Source organism: Sciurus vulgaris (assembly GCF_902686455.1).
Source record: "Sciurus vulgaris genome assembly, chromosome: 3".
Taxonomy (NCBI): Eukaryota; Metazoa; Chordata; class Mammalia; order Rodentia; family Sciuridae; genus Sciurus; species Sciurus vulgaris.
This window is the reverse complement of record NC_136463.1, coordinates 81141405-81147636: the sequence shown is the minus strand read 5'-3', so window position 1 is coordinate 81147636 and position 6232 is coordinate 81141405. Positions and strand designations below refer to the sequence as shown.

The following is a 6232-nucleotide window of genomic DNA, read 5'->3' as shown; positions in this document are numbered from 1 at the left end:
AGAAGGTAGAGGGCTTGGTAGACTGCGAGGGGTGCAGGGGGGCAGGCGCCCACTGCAGTGACAGTGACATCCTGCCTTCTCCGGCAGAGTCCACCTCCCAGGAGGGCTGAGAGGCAGCTGCACATCTGGGTTTCCCTCCAGCCTGTAGGATCAGCCTGGACACAGGTGTCCCCTGAAGCTGACCGGATGAACGGATTAAGGACTGAAAGAATCCATGAGCGTCCTTTTCTCCCACGGGCTCAAGAAAGCACAGAGGAAGGCGGGCCGGGTGGTGTGAAGTCCAGCCAGCCTCCAGGGACAATGGTGTGGCATTCCTCTCTGCTATCATTTCAGTACTCCTGCACAAGCACCTGCAGCCAGTAAGTGGGTTCTGTGTCCTTCATGGTTGGACTGTGGGAAGAGGAGGCAGAGGGAACCACATGACTACACACGGACTCTGCACTTTACCTGAGGGTGGTTCACATGCTCAGGGCTGTGGCGCCTTCAAGTACACACCGCGATGCCCTGCATTGCCCAGCTGCAGGTGGTGGGACGCCAGGCCACCTGCGGTCCACTCACTGTGCCCACAGGAGCAGTCTTTTCTGATTCATACCAAGATGCTCTATAAGGTGACAGTGCCCGGATGCCTAACTCCTCAGAGGGATGGTGTCATTTTACAGAGGGAGAAACTGAGGTTCAGTAACTGACCCAATGTCACACTCAGTGAGTGAGCCATGGAGTTGGGGTGTGATTCCAGATCTATCTGACTCCATCTCTTACAGTGTTGGTGGCAGAGTCAGGCCCTCATCAGACCACATGAAGTGGTTCAGACCAAGGACAGTCTGCAGGCTGGTTGTGCCTGACCTGCCTTATAATTTGGGCCAGCAGATGTTCCCTTACATGATGTGTTAGTAAAAGTGACTTTGATTTCAAGTAACAGAGATTCAACCAGCAAAAGGAAAATATGTTAATCAGAAAGACACTGAGAGGCCTAGTGGAATCAGAGGAAGGAATTGGGAAGAAGTCCAGCCAGGGGGTCAGAATCCAAGATGGTCCAGGACAGCTCTGAGGACCTCAAAGGTAGAAATTGACTGCCTTCCTTGTGGAGTTCTGTCATTAAGTTGACTTGAGTCCCAGTCCCACAGTCAAATCTCCAAACTCCTGACAGAGAGAACATGATTGGCCAACATAGGTCAAGTTTCTGTCTTCCCTTCCACCTGTGATTTCCTAGCGTTGAGTCCCATTTGATCCTCGTGGCTGTGACAACCTACTTCTGTGGATCTCAGGGCAGTCAGCATACAGGTGGCTGCACCCTTAAAGCCAGCAAGAGGGGCCACTGCCTTGGGCTCTATGCCTGTCACAAATGTGTGTGCGCGTACATACACACACACGCGCGGGTACACACACACACACACACACACACACACACACATACACACACACACAGAGTTATTAAAAAACATACAGGGAGCCAGGCCCAGTGGCTCACGCCTATAATTCCAACAGCTTGGGAGGCTGAAACAGGAAGATCTTGAATTCAAAGCCAGCCTCAGCAACTCAGTGAGAACTTGTTGCTAAATAAAATATATATATATAAAAAAGGACTGGAGATGTGACTCAGTGAAAGAGTGTCCCTGGGTCCAATCCCTGATACTAAATAAAAACACACAGAGTTCAGTGATCTGTGCTGGCAGATCACAACTGTAAGTATCCATTCCCACAACTTTCCCAGGGAAATCCATTTCAGTACCTCTTGGTTAAAGTCCTTGACACAAAAGACATCCCAGCACACCGAGGTTTCGGAGCTTGGAGACACTGCTTCCAAATGTGCAGAGGAGGTGAGTGGCAGAAGTTTCTCTCTGAGAGAAAATAAATGGTTTCCCTTATTCCATCCTCTTAGCACAAGTGTCCTCCATTTTTAAAGGACATGTTTAGCAACAAGTATCATTTCCTAGTGGCACTGAGCACCCATTTTCTTCCTTCTCTTATTCCAACTCTTGGTTCTGAAGGTACCTGATACCTAGCATATTTCACACAAATGTGGAAGTGATATTTGGTCTGAGCAGTTGAGAAACATTTTGCAATATTAAATAATTCTTTTCACTCTCTAATGTAGTTCTACATTAGAAATAAACCAGTGATGTGCTGGGGTGTAGCTCAGTGGTAGAGCGCGTGCCTAGAATTTGTGAGACCCTGGATTCCATCTTCAGCACCACAGAACAAAAACAGGAGGAAGGAAGAAAGTAAGAAAGAAACACAATGAAGTATAATACCAATTCTTTCTACTGGCAACTAGATCCACATTAAAGGCTAGATACAGAGTGTTTCATAAAACATATAATAACAATTTTCTTGAATAGTCAAAAAATAAGCTTTAAAGATATCAGGATTGTTTAAATGATTCTGATTTGAGATTTTGATATTCATTAATTATGATCATATTTTATCTTTCAATTGTCCCAGATAATTACAAATATTTTCACGACAAAATACTTTTGAGAAACATATTTTTAAATGTTGTTAATTCTTATATTTACCATAATCCAGACATTTTGATGAAAGTATATTCAAAATTCTGCATACTTGAGTAGAATCACATTCTGTTTTTAATCCTTTAGAGCAGAGTTGGCAAACTTTTTTAATGAGCCAGATAATAAATACTTTAGGCTTGCAGGCAATGTGGTCTCTGTCACAACTACTCGACTTTGCTGTGACAGCATAAATACAGCTATAAATAAAATGTAAATGAATATGTGTATTATGGTCTGAGTATGAGATATTCCTCCAAAGCCCAGGAGACGGCTTCCAGTGGTCATTGCTTACCTCTGCCCCTCTAGAATCTTCCACCTTGAAATCAACTGCCTGTTTCAACCACACTCTGACCTCCATCTCTGGCCTTCAGGGATGAGTGCAGCCCTTTCCAAAGATGCAGGGGCTCCCCTCACCCATGTACTTATGGGTTCAGAGGTGACCTCCTGGGGACAAAATTGAAAAAGGGTTCATGCATAATAACTTCGATTCAGAAAAAACAAATTATAAGGAATTTCTGGCATTTCAGTGTAGGTCACCAGGACTCTTTACCACCCAGCCAAGGGAAATACAAGAACTGATCCCAACTCCCCCAAAGCTGCACCCTGAAGTCAACATCTCTGGGAAGGAGCCTCATGTGGGTAAATCCCACCTGCATTGAAGCCAACTGGTCTGGAATTGATAGTACCCTGATGGAGTGTGAGAAAGAGAAGATTGCAAAGGTAAGGCCCAGGTTTTGTTGGGGACAATTGGATTATGGCAGTGTGCTTGAAGTGACATGGATAAAACTGGAGAAAGAACAGGTCTGAGGTAAATGTTGCTATTATGCCCACTTTGCCAAAGTGGAAACGAATGATTAAAGGACTTAAGTGATTTTTACTTAGGTCACACAGCTAATAAGTGACAGAATGGGATCTGAGCCCACATCTGCCTGATTCTGGAGTCCAAGCTCCTGCCATCCACCTCTCTTCCTGCTCTTCTGCTTGGACCTTCCGTCTCATCCAGGCCTGCACTGCCCAGGTGCAGTAGGTGGTGCCTCTGGGGTACACAGAAGGTTCTATATACTTTATTTTCTCGCCATCCCTGTGAGGCATGCTCTGTTATCCCTGTGTCAGTCAGTTTCCATCATTATAACAAATAACCTGAGATAATCAATTGATAAAGAGAATAGGTCTATTTTGGCTCACAGGTTCAGAGTTTCTAGTACGCAGTCCATTGGTGCTGTTGCTTGGCTCTGTGGCGGGGCAGCATATCATGGTGGGCGTGCACAGCAGGGCCAAAAGCACTCACTTCATGGCCAGGAAGTAAAAGACACCGAGAGAGAAAGAGACCAGGCTTTACTACCTCTTTCAAGAGTGTACCCTCACTGAACTAAACACCTCCTACTAGGCCTCATCTCTTAAAATTTCTACCACCTTCTCATAGCACCAAGCTGGGGACTGAACCTTTAACACATGGGCCTTTGGAGCACATTCCGGATCCATCTGTAGCAATCCCCAACATTATGAATGGGGATAGGGAAGCTCAGATAAGCTAATGAGCTAGTGAATCTCCCAGGGGACTAATGACAGCACCAGGTTATTAAAAAGAACAAAAGAGAAAATGTTCATAGAAGTTCTTTGGAAGTTAGCTTAGTATAATGCAAAAGTCTGCCCTCCCCTTACCCAGTGAGGCCAAAGGATGGGGTGTCCCAGGGAGTCACTGGCTTTTTGTCCTCATCTGGTTCCTCTTTGTACAGAGCAGAGTGAGGGGCTATCAGGAGAGCTGTCTGGCACCTTAGGGGGTCATGGGCAGAGTCATGGCACCATCTTCTCCTCTGGAATTTTCTGATGAAGACCCATGGGTGAAATTTCCGTGGCTGGGTGAGAACTGACCGGAGGGTGAGGGCCGAGGCAGGATGTGGGCAGCCCCTTTATCATCCCAGCTCTGTGCCAGTCTGGGCGAGGCATGGAAGAAGACCTCAGGATCCCATATCCCACCTGCAGAGTGTCAGGTGAGGGTCATCCCACCCGCATGACTGGATGCAGGAACCACAGGCTTGGCAGAAGACGAGGTGACTCTCCCTTTTGGAGAGGACTCCAGTGATAGAAGGATCTGTGATGAAGAGTCACAGTCCTCAGAACAATACCCTGTCCATGAGGATGAAGGCCACCACGCCAGCCTAGCGCCAGCCAGGCTGCAGTGGGAAGGCCTCCAATGACCAGCATGAAGCCAGGGTCCCATGACACATCCCTCTCTCCTGCCCCCATTGATACGGTAGCCAGCTCCAGAAATCAGGGCAAAGAGGAGGGACCGTATGTCTTAGAGGATGCCACTCCCAGTGCTCCCGGTTACCCGGCCACAGCTAAGCCGTGGAGTGAAGTGACATCTGAGTTTGGGACAGAAGGTTTAAGCCCACCAGGAATCTTCTCATGACCCCAAGTTATTGCTCCGCTTACCATGTTCAGGATGCAACAAGACTGCTTGCACGTGGCAGTGGTCTTGGTTAGACCTCTCTGAATGGGCCCTCCCGGAGCCAGGCTGCCCAAGCTAACGGGAGTGCGTGTGCTGGGAGCATGCTGCTTCCCATGGCGCTTTGTGGGTGGGAAAGCCACAGGGACGAGTGGTGGGGTCACAGCTTCCCAGTTAGCTTTGGCTGTGACCCTGGGCCCTTGAGCCAGTGCAGAGAGGACAAGAGAGATGCTGACTCACAGCTCAATGACAGCACCCCCACCCCTGGTGACAGCAACCAGATGGCGAAGCCCTGTCCTGAGGCCACCCAGCCCTTACTACCCAACCCGCCTGTCCATCCGAGACAAGCGCATCGGCCTGCAGAGGCTGCTGGTTGCAGCCAGCTGGACGATTATTTCAGTCAAGGTTGTTGCCCTTTTTATGGACTATTGGCCCAGCAGAGATGGGGTTTGAAATCAAAATGCCTTAGCCAGGAAGCAAGGGAATAAATCAGAGATGGATCAGTTGGGAGCACCCTGCATGCTCCCTTTTGGCATCTGCCCAGGCGCCGTGGCTGGCTGCCCCTGATCGTCAGGCCCCAGTAGTCGGCAACAGTACTGTGACCACAGGCACCTGTGGTCAATGCTTGGGGATGGAAACAAAGCGTCACATGTGTAACTGCAGCAATGCCGGGCTTGGGATCAGGTGACGTGGTCCCCACCTGCCTCTAACTTCCTGCTGGTAAGCTTCACCTGGGGTAGAGATGCGAAAGGCTGCACAAGCAGGCTCACAGGGGTGCAGGCTTCCCCCCAGCTCTGCCCCTGTCCCTGCAGGACCCACATCAAGAAGGAAGGATCCAAGGGCCCAGGCTCAGAGTGGAGATGGGACAGCAGAGGACAAGTCAGAGGAGTCAACTAGTGATCCTCCTGCCTCAGCCTCCTGAGCTGCTGGGATTACTGGCATGTGCCACCACACCTGGCCTCTGGAGCCATCTCGGAAGACTTTGGGCAAAAAATGAGAAGGTTGGGGACAAATGGAGAGCAGGCAGCATGTTGCAGGCGTGAGTAGGGAGGAGCTTGGCCAGACCAAGGCTGAGAGTCACCAACTTGTCTGACAAAACTCCATGAAGCCTTCCGGGTAAAGGCCCTGCTGCAGCTGAGCTTCAGACCATGAGGAGACAGCAGCATTGGGGCCTCAGGGATCTCTGTCCAGGTAAGCATGGCAGAGCAACCCCGGCCACGGGAGCGACCCAACCAGGAGTTGTGTGTGTGTGGCTGAGGTGCACAGGTGGCTA

At 49.3% G+C, this 6232-nt stretch overlaps 1 long non-coding RNA gene across 1 annotated transcript; it reads left to right on the top strand.

Annotated features, from left to right (window-relative positions):
* Window positions 1-226: 226 nt before the first annotated feature.
* On the top strand, window positions 227-5845 carry LOC306656403. Its single transcript, XR_013762505.1, has 3 exons — window positions 227-359; window positions 3043-3230; window positions 5772-5845. It is a non-coding gene; the product is annotated as an uncharacterized lncRNA (long non-coding RNA).
* The last annotated feature ends 387 nt before the right edge of the window (window positions 5846-6232 follow it).